Below are 12,895 nucleotides of genomic sequence, written 5' to 3'. Positions count from 1 at the left end.
CTTAGTTCCAAGATCGATAGTCCATTCATAGCTTCCAGGAGTGGCCTTAACTCTGCTCCTTTCGCTTCAGATACCCAGGCACAACTGCGCTCCCCCATCAAGTCTCTCAACTCTACTCCCAACCCCCTAACGAATGTACATTGAATTCACAGCCAGTGAAGTCTCCAGCCAGTCTGGAGTGGTGCGAACCCTAGTGGCCCCCCTGCCAAGAGAAAGAAAGGCACATATTCCCCCACCAGATAAGGTCATTGCATGTACATACAACATAAATTGAGGTAACTAGTCATCTGTGCTGGGAAAGTATTTCAGTTCCTCACAAGCACCACCCTACATCTCCCTTGTCTCAGTCTACCAACCTACCCGTGCCCTCCATTTTGCTAATGACCTGAGATTGACATCCTCAATAATTATAATCTCCCACTCCTGTGTCCAAAACTTCTCACGTGATGCACAAATTTTTTGGAATGCACTACCCAGGATAATTTGTGAGGATACCCAATACCCACAGTTTTAAGCATGTCCTTAAACGCATGTCTTCAGACTGGCTGTGAAGGATGATGTACAGTTCTCTCCACTCCTGAAATGTGCCCCCACCCTGGCATCCCCCAAGGCCATAAAAAGCCATGCAGTGTTTATCTTTAATTAAAAAGCTAGGAACAGGCCCTTTGAAGCGTTTGACACAAAGGTGCAAAATCCCCTGCAAGCTACAGACAAATTGAAGTCTTTTGTCCGACTTGAAACACATGGATATGCCTTGTCATACAACAAATAACAGCAAGGCTATGAGGTATTGAATCTGGAAAATGCAATATCTCTGAGACTAGCCGAGCACATTATCCAAATCGGTGTTCCTTTCCCCATGCACCCATGTTACTTAGCCACTAGTAGCACTCTAGACTACTGAATTATAAAGCTTAGCCACCCGGAATTACATGCGGGAGGCATATTTGTACTTTATGTGCAGATAAAATCCAGCCAAATCCAGTGGCACTACTGCCATTCCATTCAGAGCTTCGGGCAGAAATTTGTGGGTCATTCCGGTTCTGGACTGGAAATCATACTCTCAGAGATGGGAGGAGAGAGCCTGCACAAGCCCAGGGGTGGGCGCAGAGTGTGGGAGGAGAAGCTAAGTGGGCAGCATGGTGGCTCCGTGGTTAGCACTGCAACGCTGGAGTCCTGGGTTCAATTCCCACGAAGGACAACATCTGCAAGGATTTTTTATGTTCTCCGTGTGTTAGTGTGGGTTTCCTCTGGGTATTCCGGTTTCCTCCCACATAGACATACCTGATAGGGAATTTAGAGTGTGAGCCCTATCGGGGACAGAGATGATAATGTGTCCAACTGTAATGCGCTGCGGAATATGTTAGCGCTATATAAAAATAAATAATATTTATTTATTATTATTATAGCTCTTCACTTGGAGCTCAGTTTTTCTTCTGGCTGGAGGACCTGTTATCAGACAGATCCAGGAAAGCCTGTAACTAAGATTTGGACCTGTGATCCGTCAGCGCCTCCCTGTGGTCACATGCTACATAACACGGTAATTGCAACCTATCTAGACCTTATCCTTTGTACTACACCCCTGACTGCATAATTGTATATTGTTCTGTAAATATAAGCTTGTATATTTCTAGTCCACCTTTTAGGCGATTAAATATAAAACTAATCTTGGGCTGCCCTTTCCATGAATCCCCACATTCTCACACTCGGCTGGTTATTTATATGCTGGCGTGTTGGTTCCTACGGGCGCATGACACTTCACGCGTCCTGCGTCCCCTTTCTTTATCACCGGGGATGCAGGCTGTGCGCAGTATGCGTTTGGCGGCGTATGCGTCTTTTTGACGGTGCGCCGAGCGCAACCAAATTGCAACAGGTTGCGTTTGGCGCTGGTCAGCGCACCGTTAAAAGGACGCATGCGCCGCCAAACGCATACTGCGCATGGCCTGCGTCTCCAGTGATAAAGATAGGGACGCATTCAGCGTCATGCGCCGGTAGGCGGAGCTACCGGAGAAGGCGCGGCAGGGGCGGAGCTTAGCGGCGGCCGTGCGCAGGTCATCGCTGCTCCCTGAAACGCTAATGTGAAACCACCCTAAGCTTGCTGTCGGACGAGGCTTATTTCAAATGAGAATCTGGTGGCAGAATACCGTATTGTTTTAGTGAGGAACTCTGGCATTGATGGCCAGGAGGTTTATTTATCCCCAGCCTGGACTGATGATATATATCACCTCTCACTGGGAGCGCCTCACTTACTAGTACCATATACTGGAAGCCTTTCCGGCGACTATTTGCCCTCAGTGCAGTTCCCTGACTGACCTGGGGCAAGTGGTTCCTCCAGAGAGCCGACCCCTGCTAGGTCCTTCTCTCCCCTCCCTCTAAGGTGAGCGAAGTTGACCCCCCTTCCCCTGTGAGATCCCTCATAGATTGGTGGCAGCGCGGTGGGATCGAGATAATAGTGTGCGTGGGATCCCTACTCCCAGACACTAAGGACTACCAGCAGTAGCTTGTGTTGCTGGGATCTTAAGATGAGCTCAGTACTAGACAGTCTGAGAGCAAGTACTGTAGAGGTGTGGGTGCTCAGGTTGCCAGAAAAGACTGGCTGCAAACACTCGAAGCCGGACAAAAGTGATGGCCATGGAGCTGGCCCGTTATGTGGAGAATAACTGTACTGGTTCCAAAGAAGGGGTGAACCAGGGGGGTGGTTCCTTCCGGGCTCCCCAAGCGTCTCGCCGCCAGTGCAGTACCCTGCAGGAGAACGCCCCCCTACTGCCCTTCTCCCCGGACAGCTCAGATCGGAGGCACTCTTTCAAGCTGCCCTGGCAAGTCTCGAAGTGGGGAGCGAGGAAACCTACGCAGCCCTCCTGAAAGCGGCAGAGCGCCAGGCAGATCGAGAGGAGGCACAAGCAGATCGACAGCATCAGCAGGAGTTGGCTCGGCAGGGCCTCCTTACGGCCCACCCCAGCACCTACGGAACCCAAGACATTCAAGGTCCAAGCCGAGGACTTCCCCTTGCTGGAGAAGGACAGAGACCTGGACTCCATTCTGCGAGCCTTTGAGCGGACCTGCCGACAGCACCATCTGGCCTCGGATCAGTGGGCCAAGTACCTGACCCCCTGTTTGAGGGGTAAGTCTCTGGAAGTTTTGGGGGACTTGCCTGCCGGGGCGGAACTGGACTAGGAGAGCATCAAACAGGCTCTGATCCAGCAGTTCAACCTCACCGCATAGTAGTACTGCAGGAAGTTCCGAAGCCTGCACAAAGGCCCCAAGGACACGTGGGCCGACCACATGCGGGCCCTTATGAGAGCTGCAGAGCACTGGACCAAGGGTCTGGAGCTGATCGGCGGGTTTATTGGGTGTGGTACCCCCATCAATCTGACATTAATGACCTATCTTAAAGATAGGCCATCAATATAAAAGTGCTGGACATCCCCTTTTCCCCTTTAACTGTTATTGCTACCACTATACCAACTGATAGAAAATCAGTAAGGCTATGTGCACACGGTGCGTATTCTGCTTTGGAATTTTCCACGCAGATTTCACTAAATCCGCAGGTCAAATTACCTGCAATTTTCCTGAGGATTTAGTGCATTTTTTGTGCGGTTTTACTGCATGTTTTCTGCGGATTTCTAGAATGGAACATATGGAAAACTGCAGCAAAACCGCACAAAAGAAGTGACATGCTGCATTTTTCATCCCGCACCAAAAAAACTGAGCATGTGCACTGTGGATTTTGTTTTACATAGCCTATACTGCTAGTGTACATCACATGCAGTTCTGCGAATCCAGAGGGCCAAATCCGCTGCGGATCTGCAGCAGATTCCGCACCGTGTGCACATAGCCTAAATCCCTCACTTACCATTATCTGCTCCTAATGTTACGTAGCATCATTCTATATAGTAAAGTCACAACCAGATATAGAGATGGAAAATATTATTTATTTTAGGAATATTCTGTAATGAATGTAATATATGACGATATCATAGTCTGGGGCTGCAGCTGTTATCAGCATCACTGCACATGATGGAGTCAGCGACTCTATGAAGAAATGAGGAATCTGTGGATCATTATGGAAATGATCTGTAACTTCTGCAGATTTCTGTAAAGAGAAGACACCAAGTTATTACATCCCATCAGTAGATTCCTAATAAAAAGTAACTAAATCTGAGCTGGAGAATAAAAGAAAGAAAGTCTAATATCTACATACATGAAGTGAAAGTCGTTCTGATCTAATTCCTCAATGTTCTCCAGACTTGGATCTTCCGTCTACAAAATGGAGAAAAAAACCAATTAATTCTATGTTACATGTAATATACATATCATGGGGCGGAGGGAGAAGTAATGGTAGATAACTTACCATCTGGTGATTAGATGGTTTCTCTGATCATAGCCCTTAACGCTTGGTGAGATGTTGACCAAAGCTGATGGTAAACTAACGAAAGACCAGAAATGCAGGAAAATTAAGTGATTTTTTTTTTTACAGCCTTGAAATGAATGTAGTGTTAATGTATGTACTGCTCCCTTACCTGGGCTGGAATTCAGTATGGTCTCTTCCACTGTCTGCACCATGAACATGGTGCTTCACTGGAAGCAGTGGTTACGGCACAGGGGGCAGTGGGGGCTGGAGGAGAGCCATCTAGAAATACAGCTCTGATGGAAGCTGTGGTCACATGGAAGGACTGTAACCTGCTCTCCGATCTCATAATCGGTCATACAGATGGTGCATGACTCTGCCTCCTCCTGTGGTGATATATCCCTTGTTGGGAGGTTTGCAATTTGCAGTGCTCTCCTGCCATTCCGAGCCTGCTGTCTCCCTGGCATAGGTTGATTTTGTGCAGGTGGCTCCACCTGTGGCAGTGGTGGTGTCATCCTAATCCATCCCTGCAGCTGACGCTGCATGTTAAATAGACGTTCCTGCAGCTCATGCAGGATGTTAAATAGACGATCAAAATGGCTACGGCCTACAGGATATCTGCTTGTAGCTGGAACCTCCCTGGGTCTGCGGCTGGGTGGGACGGGATTTTGCCGCCGGAATTCAAATTCAGGGCTGGCTGTAGATCCACTTGCTTGATGGCCATCATCCCTGCTGCTCTCTCCTGATGTTCTGGAGGGCTCCGCAGGGACTGGTCTTAGGGGAGAGCGGCTTCTTTCTCTTCTCTCTTCTTCTTCCCTACTCCTTGGAGGATCTCGGGCCCGTCTCCCTGTCCTCTCAGTGACAGCATTGCTGTCTCTCTGACGTCCATAACTGGTAGAAGGTCTTCCCTGATCTCTTTGATGAGACCTCAACCTGTGGACAATTATGGCCTGACCTATAAACAAATGAGAATTTATCAGAATTATTCCCAATTTTAGCAAACACTTTTGGGCTATAGTGATGGGTCCATCTGCTGCTATGGTGTTTAGGGAGAAGGGAATCCTAGAAAGAATTGCCTTTATTTTGGACTTGGTAAACCTAAACTGTGCTGATATTATGTGGTCCATCATACCCCAGGTAGAATGCCTCCCGAGAAAGCTCCATAGGGTGGGAATATTGTCTGTCTCCCCCAAATATCACTTACCTTGATTTTCTGGTCGGTGCAGCCATGCCTCATTGTCGGCAATCAGCTGACGCAGCTCTCGGGCGCTCATGACTGAATTACCTGAAGCTGGCTGATAGAATATTGGAGGACTAAGCTCTCCGGTGGCACCGGTGTTATTGTGCTCTGATCAAAGATCAAAAAGTAGCAATGGAAGTAATCACCAGATGTGTAACACAAACTAGTTCGCTCTTCCGCAACCAACGTGAAGTGTCAGCAAAAGCATCAACTCTACAAATGGCACTGATGTCACAGTTCTCAGAAATATCCCATCTGTTTTAATATAATAGAAATGTATATAAATCTGTCATGGAAAAGATTTCAGAATCCGTTTTTTCCATGTTTGTAAATAGTAGATTTTTTGCTTTGGTCGATATTATATACAGATTATATCTGGTATAAGTTATCCTCTGCTGTAAACTATAAGGCTATGATCACACATGATTTGTCAGCGTTTTTTAATTCGTTTTTAGCACATTTTCAGCTGCATTTTACAGCACCAGCAAAGTCTGTGAGATTTCAGGATTCTCATGCACACAGCATGGTTTCTTGGCCTCAGTATTTTATACAATACCTTGGGTTTTGCAGGATGCAGCATGTCACTTTCAGTGTTTTTTCAGCCTTTTTCTGATACGCAGGTATCAGTTTTTGCTACATTTTTTTGTGTCAAAACCCGATGAAGTAAAATCAGATTTTTTTTATCCACTAAACTTTATCAACATTCACAAGAGACAAATATACCATGACAAAAATGGAGGAAAAACGCCCCAAACACACAACTAAAACTAAGGAAAACCTGCTTTGCAATGTGTGAACATAGCTTCAGAATGTAATGTTTGTCTTTATCACTTCTTCTTGCGGGTGATACATTATTGCTAAACAATACACATCTCAGCTGCTGCCTATCAGACTGTCAGGGAAATGATTAGGTTATATAAATAAGTGAAAATAAATATTAATAAAAGGAAAAAATACAAATGCCGTCAAAAAGAATTAAAAGGACACCGTAGCTTTAATTTTCTGTGCCACCAGGGCCATCCTACATGACATACACTGATTTTCCCTGGGTGTCATGTGCCCCTATAATAATGTGTCCATATTACTCAGTTACCCCAAATCCAAAAAGTTATTACAACAGTACCTGACTGGTAATTCTTCCTACCTGCAGACCCCTGTGGACACCTCGGGTGGGCTGGTCAGTGAGACACCAGCAAAGTGCAGATTTAACAGTAAGAGTTGGTGAAATTTCCCTCCTAAAGATCTTGACTGATTTATCTTCTTAACCCCTTCTTGACATGGAGATTTCACATTTTTTCAGTTTCAGGTTCATTTCCCCTAATTCCAAGAGCCAAAACTTTTATTTTTCCGTCACTATAGCCATGTGAGGGACTTGATTTTTTGCCGGACGACTTGCACTTTTCAATGACACCATTCATTCTATCACATAGTGAACTGGAGAACGGTAACAAAAATTCAAGGGTGTTAATGCAAAAAAAGTGCAATTCCACAATTGTTGTTTGTTTGTTTTATTAACCATGTACACTCTATGGTAAAACTGACCAGGAAATCTGATTCTCCAGGTCAGTACGAGTACGCAGATGTCAAACATCTTCAGTTTTTAATTATTATTTAAATAGTGAAAAAATGTAAAAAAAAAATTAGCTTTTGTTGCATTTTCCAGAATGCGTAATGTTTTCATTTTTTGGACTATGGGGCTGTGTGAGGAATTGTTTTTTGCGCCTTGAGCTGATGTTTTTATTGTACCATTTTGGGGTAGATACGATGTATTAATGTCTCCTTATTGCATTTCATTGCAAAAATGTAATTTAGGCGTTTTTGATTTCTTTTCTCGTTACTCAGTTTACCGACTGGATTAATTTACTTTATATTTTGATAGATCGGACCTTTACAAACACAGTGATGCCAAATATGTGTATTTTTTAAATTATTTTATTTTTAATGGGGCATAGGGTTGGTCACTCACCCACAAAGCACTCCATGGTTCAACACTGTGAAGATCTAGAGTTGTGGGTGTTATTAATCACCTAGGCAGGTTAAAGATGCAACAAGTTTTATTTGTATCCATACAAGCATTTCAGTAAGTCCAGGTAGATGACCCCACTCTAATGCCCCCAGTCCATGGGATCAGCAACAAGTCAGTAAAAATAGTCCATGGGATAATTCCTAGGGGAATATAGATCTCATGACCGAAGCCCGAGAAAACTTAGTTCCAAGATCGATAGTCCATTCATAGCTTCCAGGAGCGGCCTTAACTCTGCTCCTTTCGCTTCAGATACCCAGACACAACTGCGCTCCCCCATCAAGTCTCTCACCTCTACTCCCAACCCTCTAACGAATGTACATTGAATTCACAGCCAGTGAAGTCTCCGGCCAGTCTGGAGTGGTGCGAACCCTAGTGCCCCCCCTGCCGAGAGAAAGAAAGGCACATATTCCCCCACCAGATAAGGTCATTGCATGTACATACAACATAAATTGAGGTAACTAGTCATCTGTGCTGGGAAAGTATTTCAGTTCCTCACAAGCACCACCCTACATCTCCTCCCTTTTCTGTCTACCACCCTACCCGTGCCCTCCATTTTGCTAATGACCTGAGATTGACATCCTCAATAATCATAATCTCCCACTCCTGTGTCCTAAACTTCTCACGTGATGCACAAATTTTTTGGAATGCACTACCCAGGATAATTTGTGAGGATACCCACAGTTTTAAGCATGTCCTTAAACGCATTTCTTCAGACTGGCTGTGAAGGATGATGTACAGTTCTCTCCACTCCTGAAATGTGCCCCCATCCTGGCATCCCCCAAGGCCATAAAAAGCCATGCAGTGTTTATCTTTAATTAAAAAGCTAGGAACAGGCCCTTTGAAGCGTTTGACACAAAGGTGCAAAATCCCCTGCAAGCTACAGACAAATTGAAGTCTTTTGTCCCACTTGAAACACATGGATATGCCTTGTCATACAACAAATAACAGCAAGGCTATGAGGTATTGAATCTGGAAAATGCAATATCTCTGAGACTAGCCGAGCACATTATCCAAATCGGTGTTCCTTTCCCCATGCACCCATGTTACTTAGCCACTAGTAGCACTCTAGACTACTGAATTATAAAGCTTAGCCACCCGGAATTACATGCGGGAGGCATATTTTGTACTTTATGTGCAGATAAAATCCAGCCAAATCCAGTGGCACTGCTGCCATTCCATTCAGAGCTTCGGGCAGAAATTTGTGGGTCATTCCGGTTCTGGACTGGAAATCATACTCTCAGAGATGGGAGGAGAGAGCCTGCACAAGCCCAGGGGTGGGCGCTGAGTGTGGGAGGAGAAGCTAAGTGGGCAGCATGGTGGCTCCGTGGTTAGCACTGCAACGCTGGAGTCCTGGGTTCAATTCCCGCGAAGGACAACATCTGCAAGGATTTTTTATGTTCTCCGTGAGTTAGCGTGGGTTTCCTCTGGGTATTCCGGTTTCCTCCCACATAGACATACTGATAGGGAATTTAGAGTGTGAGCCCCATCAGGGACAGCGATGATAATGTGTCCAACTGTAATGCGCTGCGGAATATGTTAGCCCTATATAAAAAGAAATAATATTTATTATTATTATAGCTCTTCACTTGGAGCTCAGTTTTTCTTCTGGCTGGAGGACCCGTTATCAGACAGATCCAGGAAAGCCTGTAACTAAGATTTGGACCTGTGATCCGTCAGCGCCTCCCTGTGGTCACATGCTACATAACACGGTAATTGCAACCTATCTAGACCTTATCCTTTGTACTACACCCCTGACTGCATAATTGTATATTGTTCTGTAAATATATGCTTGTATATTTCTAGTCCGCCTTCTAGGCGATTAAATATAAAATTAATCTTGGGCTGCCCTTTCCATGAATCCCCACAACCTCACACTCGGCTGGTTATTTATACGCTGCCGGGTTGGTTCCTACGGGCGCATGACACTTCACGCGTCCTGCGTCCCCTTTCTTTATCACTGGGGATGCAGGCTGTGCGCAGTATGCGTTTGGCGGTGTATGCGTCTTTTTGACGGTGCGCCGAGCGCAACCAAATTGCAACAGGTTGAGTTTGGCACTGGTCGGCGCACCGTCAAAAGGACGCATGCGCCGCCAAACGCATACTGCGCATGGCCTGCGTCTCCAGTGAAAAAGATAGGGGACGCAGGACGCATGCAGCGTCATGCGCCGGTAGGCGGAGCTACCGGAGGAGGCGCGGCCGGGGCGGAGCTTAGCCGCGGCCGTGCGCAGGTCATCGCTGCGCCCTGAAACGCTAATGTGAAACCACCCTAAGCTTGCTGTCGGACGCGGCTTATTTCAAATGAGAATCTGGTGGCAGAATACCGTATTGTTTTAGTGAGGAACTCTGGCATTGATGGCCAGGAGGTTTATATATCCCCAGCCTGGACTGATGATATATATCACCTCTCACTGGGAGCGCCTCACTTACTAGTACCATATACTGGAAGCCTTTCCGGCGACTATTTGCCCTCAGTGCAGTTCCCTGACTGGGGCAAGTGGTTGCTCCAGAGAGCTGACCCCTGCTAGGTCCTTCTCTCCCCTCCCCCTAAGGTGAGCGAAGTTGACCCCCCTTCCCCTGTGAGAACCCTCATAGATTGGTAGCAGCACGGTGGGATCGAGATAATAGTGTGCGTGGGATCCCTACTCCCAGACACTAAGGACTACCAGCAGTAGCTTGTGTTGCTGGGATCTTAAGATGAGCTCAGTACTAGACAGTCTGAGAGCAAGTACTGTAGAGGTGTGGGTGCTCGGGTTGCCAGAAAAGACTGGCTGCAAACACTGGAAGCCGGACAAAAGTGATGGCCGTGGAGCTGGCCCGTTATGTGGAGAATAACTGTACTGGTTCCAAAGAAGGGGTGAACCAGGGGGGTTCCTTCCGGGCTCCCCAAGCGTCTCGCCGCCAGTGCAGTACCCTGCAGGAGAACGCCCTCCTACTGCCCTTATTCCCGGACAGCTCAGATCGGAGGCACTCTTTCAAGCTGCCCTGGCATGTCTCGAAGTGGGGAGCGAGGAAGCCTAGGCAGCCCTCCTGAAAGCGGCAGAGCGCCAGGCAGATCGAGAGGAGGCACAAGCAGATCGACAGCATCAGCAGGAGTTGGCTCGGCAGGGCCTCCTTACGGCCCACCCCAGCACCTACGGAACCCAAGACATCCAAGGTCCAAGCCGAGGACTTCCCCTTGCTGGAGAAGGACAGAGACCTGGACTCCTTTCTGCGAGCCTTTGAGCGGACCTGCCGACAGCACCATCTGGCCTCGGATCAGTGGGCCAAGTACCTGACCCCCCCTGTTTGAGGGGTAAGTCTCTGGAAGTTTTGGGGGACTTACCTGCCGGGGCAGAACTGGACTAGGAGAGCGTCAAACAGGCTCTGATCCAGCAGTTCAATCTCACCGCGTAGTACTGCAGGAAGTTCCGAAGCCTGCAAAAAGGCCCCAAGGACACGAGGGCCGACCACATGCGGGCCCTTATGAGAGCTGCAGAGCACTGGACCAAAGGTCTGGAGCTGATCGGTGGGTTTATTGGGTGTGGTACCCCCATCAATCTGACATTAATGACCTATCTTAAAGATAGGCCATCAATATAAAAGTGCTGGACATCCCCTTTTCCCCTTTAACTGTTATTGCTACCACTATACCAACTGATAGAAAATCAGTAAGGGTATGTGCACACGGTGCGTATTCTGCTTTGGAATTTTCCGCGCAGATTTCACTAAATCCGCAGGTCAAATTACCTGCATTTTTCCTGCGGATTTAGTGCATTTTTTGTGCGGTTTTACTGCATGTTTCCTGCGGATTTCTAGAATGGAGCATATGGAAAACTGCAGCAAAACCACATAAAATAAGTGACATGCTGCATTTTTCATCCCGCACCAAATCTGCGCGAAAAAAAACCTCAGCATGTGCACTGTGGATTTTGTTTTACATAGCCTATAATGCTAGTGTACATCACATGCAGTTCTGCGAATCCACAGGGCCCAATCCGCTGCGGATCCGCAGCAGAATCTGCACCTTGTGCACATAGCCTAAATCCCTCACTTATCATTATCTGCTCCTAATGTTACGTAGCATCATTCTATGTAGTAAAGTCACAACCAGATGTAGAGATGGTAAATATTATTTATTTTAGGAATATTCTGTGATATGAATGTAATATATGACGATATTATAGTCTGGGGCTGCAGCTGTTACCAGCATCACTGCACATGATGGAGTCAGCGACTCTATGAAGAGATGAGGAATCTGTGGATCATTATGGAAATGATCTGTAACTTCTGCAGATTTCTGAAATGAGAAGACGCCAAGTTATTACATCCCATCAGTAGATTCTTAATAAAAAGTAACTAAATCTGAGCTGGAGAATAAAAGGAAGAAAGTCTAATATCTACTTACATGAAGTGCAGGTCGTTCTGATCTAATTCCTCAATGTTCTCCAGACTTGGATCTTCCGTCTACAAAAAGTAGAAAATAACAATTAATTCTATGTTACATGTAATATACATATCATGGGGCGGAGGGAGAAGTAATGGTAGATAACTTACCATCTGGTGATTAGATGATTTCCCTGATCATAGCCCTTCACGCTTGGTGAGATGTTGACCAAAGCTGATGTTAAACTAACGAAAGACCAGAAATGCAGGAAAATTAAAAGTGTTATTTTGTTTACAGCCTTCAATTGAACGTAGTGTTAATGTATGTGCGTCTCCCTTAACTGGGCTGGAATTCAGTATGGTCCCTTCCACTGTCTGCACTGTGAACATGGTGCTTCATTGGAAGCAGTAGGTGCGGCACAGGGGGCAGTGGGGGGTGGAGCAGAGCCATCTAGAAATACAGCCCTGATGGAAGCTGTGGTCACATGGAAGGACTGTGACCTGCTCTCCGATCTCATATTCGCTCATACAGATAACACATGACCGGGTCTCCTCCTCTGGGGTTACATCCCTTGCTGGGAGATTTGCAATTCGCACTTGTCTTCTGGCTACCCTATTCAGCCGTCTCCCTGGCACAGGTATATTTTGTGAATACACCGCACTGCCGTCAGCACTTGGATGAGAGCGTTTATGTGAAGAGGCATGTATTTCTATTGGGGACTATGCTGCCTATTGGGGACTATGCTGCCTATTGGGGACTATGCTGACTATTGGGGACTATGCTGCCTATTGGGGACTATGCTGCCTATTGGGGACCTATGCTGCCTATTGGGGATATTTACGTTCCTATTGGGGACATTTACCTGTCTATTGGGGACATTTACCTTCCTATTGGGGACATTTACCTGTCTATTGGGGA

The 12,895-nt window shown here is 46.5% G+C and overlaps 1 protein-coding gene across 5 annotated transcripts in view; it reads left to right on the top strand.

Annotated features, from left to right (window-relative positions):
* The first annotated feature begins 9,196 nt into the window (after positions 1 to 9,196).
* LOC141091150 (uncharacterized) overlaps positions 9,197 to 12,895 on the top strand; it is a 208,379-nt gene continuing 204,680 nt past the window's right edge. For all 5 annotated transcript variants that reach the window (XR_012232435.1, XR_012232434.1, XR_012232433.1 and 2 more), the window contains exon 1: positions 9,197 to 9,323. The gene's annotated coding sequence lies outside the window, so the exon portion shown is untranslated. The remainder of the gene's footprint in view (positions 9,324 to 12,895) is intronic.

This window comes from Dendrobates tinctorius, unplaced genomic scaffold (genome assembly GCF_039654945.1).
Source record: "Dendrobates tinctorius isolate UK_male_01 unplaced genomic scaffold, ASM3965494v1 ptg000049l, whole genome shotgun sequence".
Taxonomy (NCBI): domain Eukaryota; kingdom Metazoa; phylum Chordata; class Amphibia; order Anura; family Dendrobatidae; genus Dendrobates; species Dendrobates tinctorius.
The sequence above is the reverse complement of the archived record's forward strand: the minus strand, read 5'-3'. Positions and strand labels throughout refer to the sequence as shown.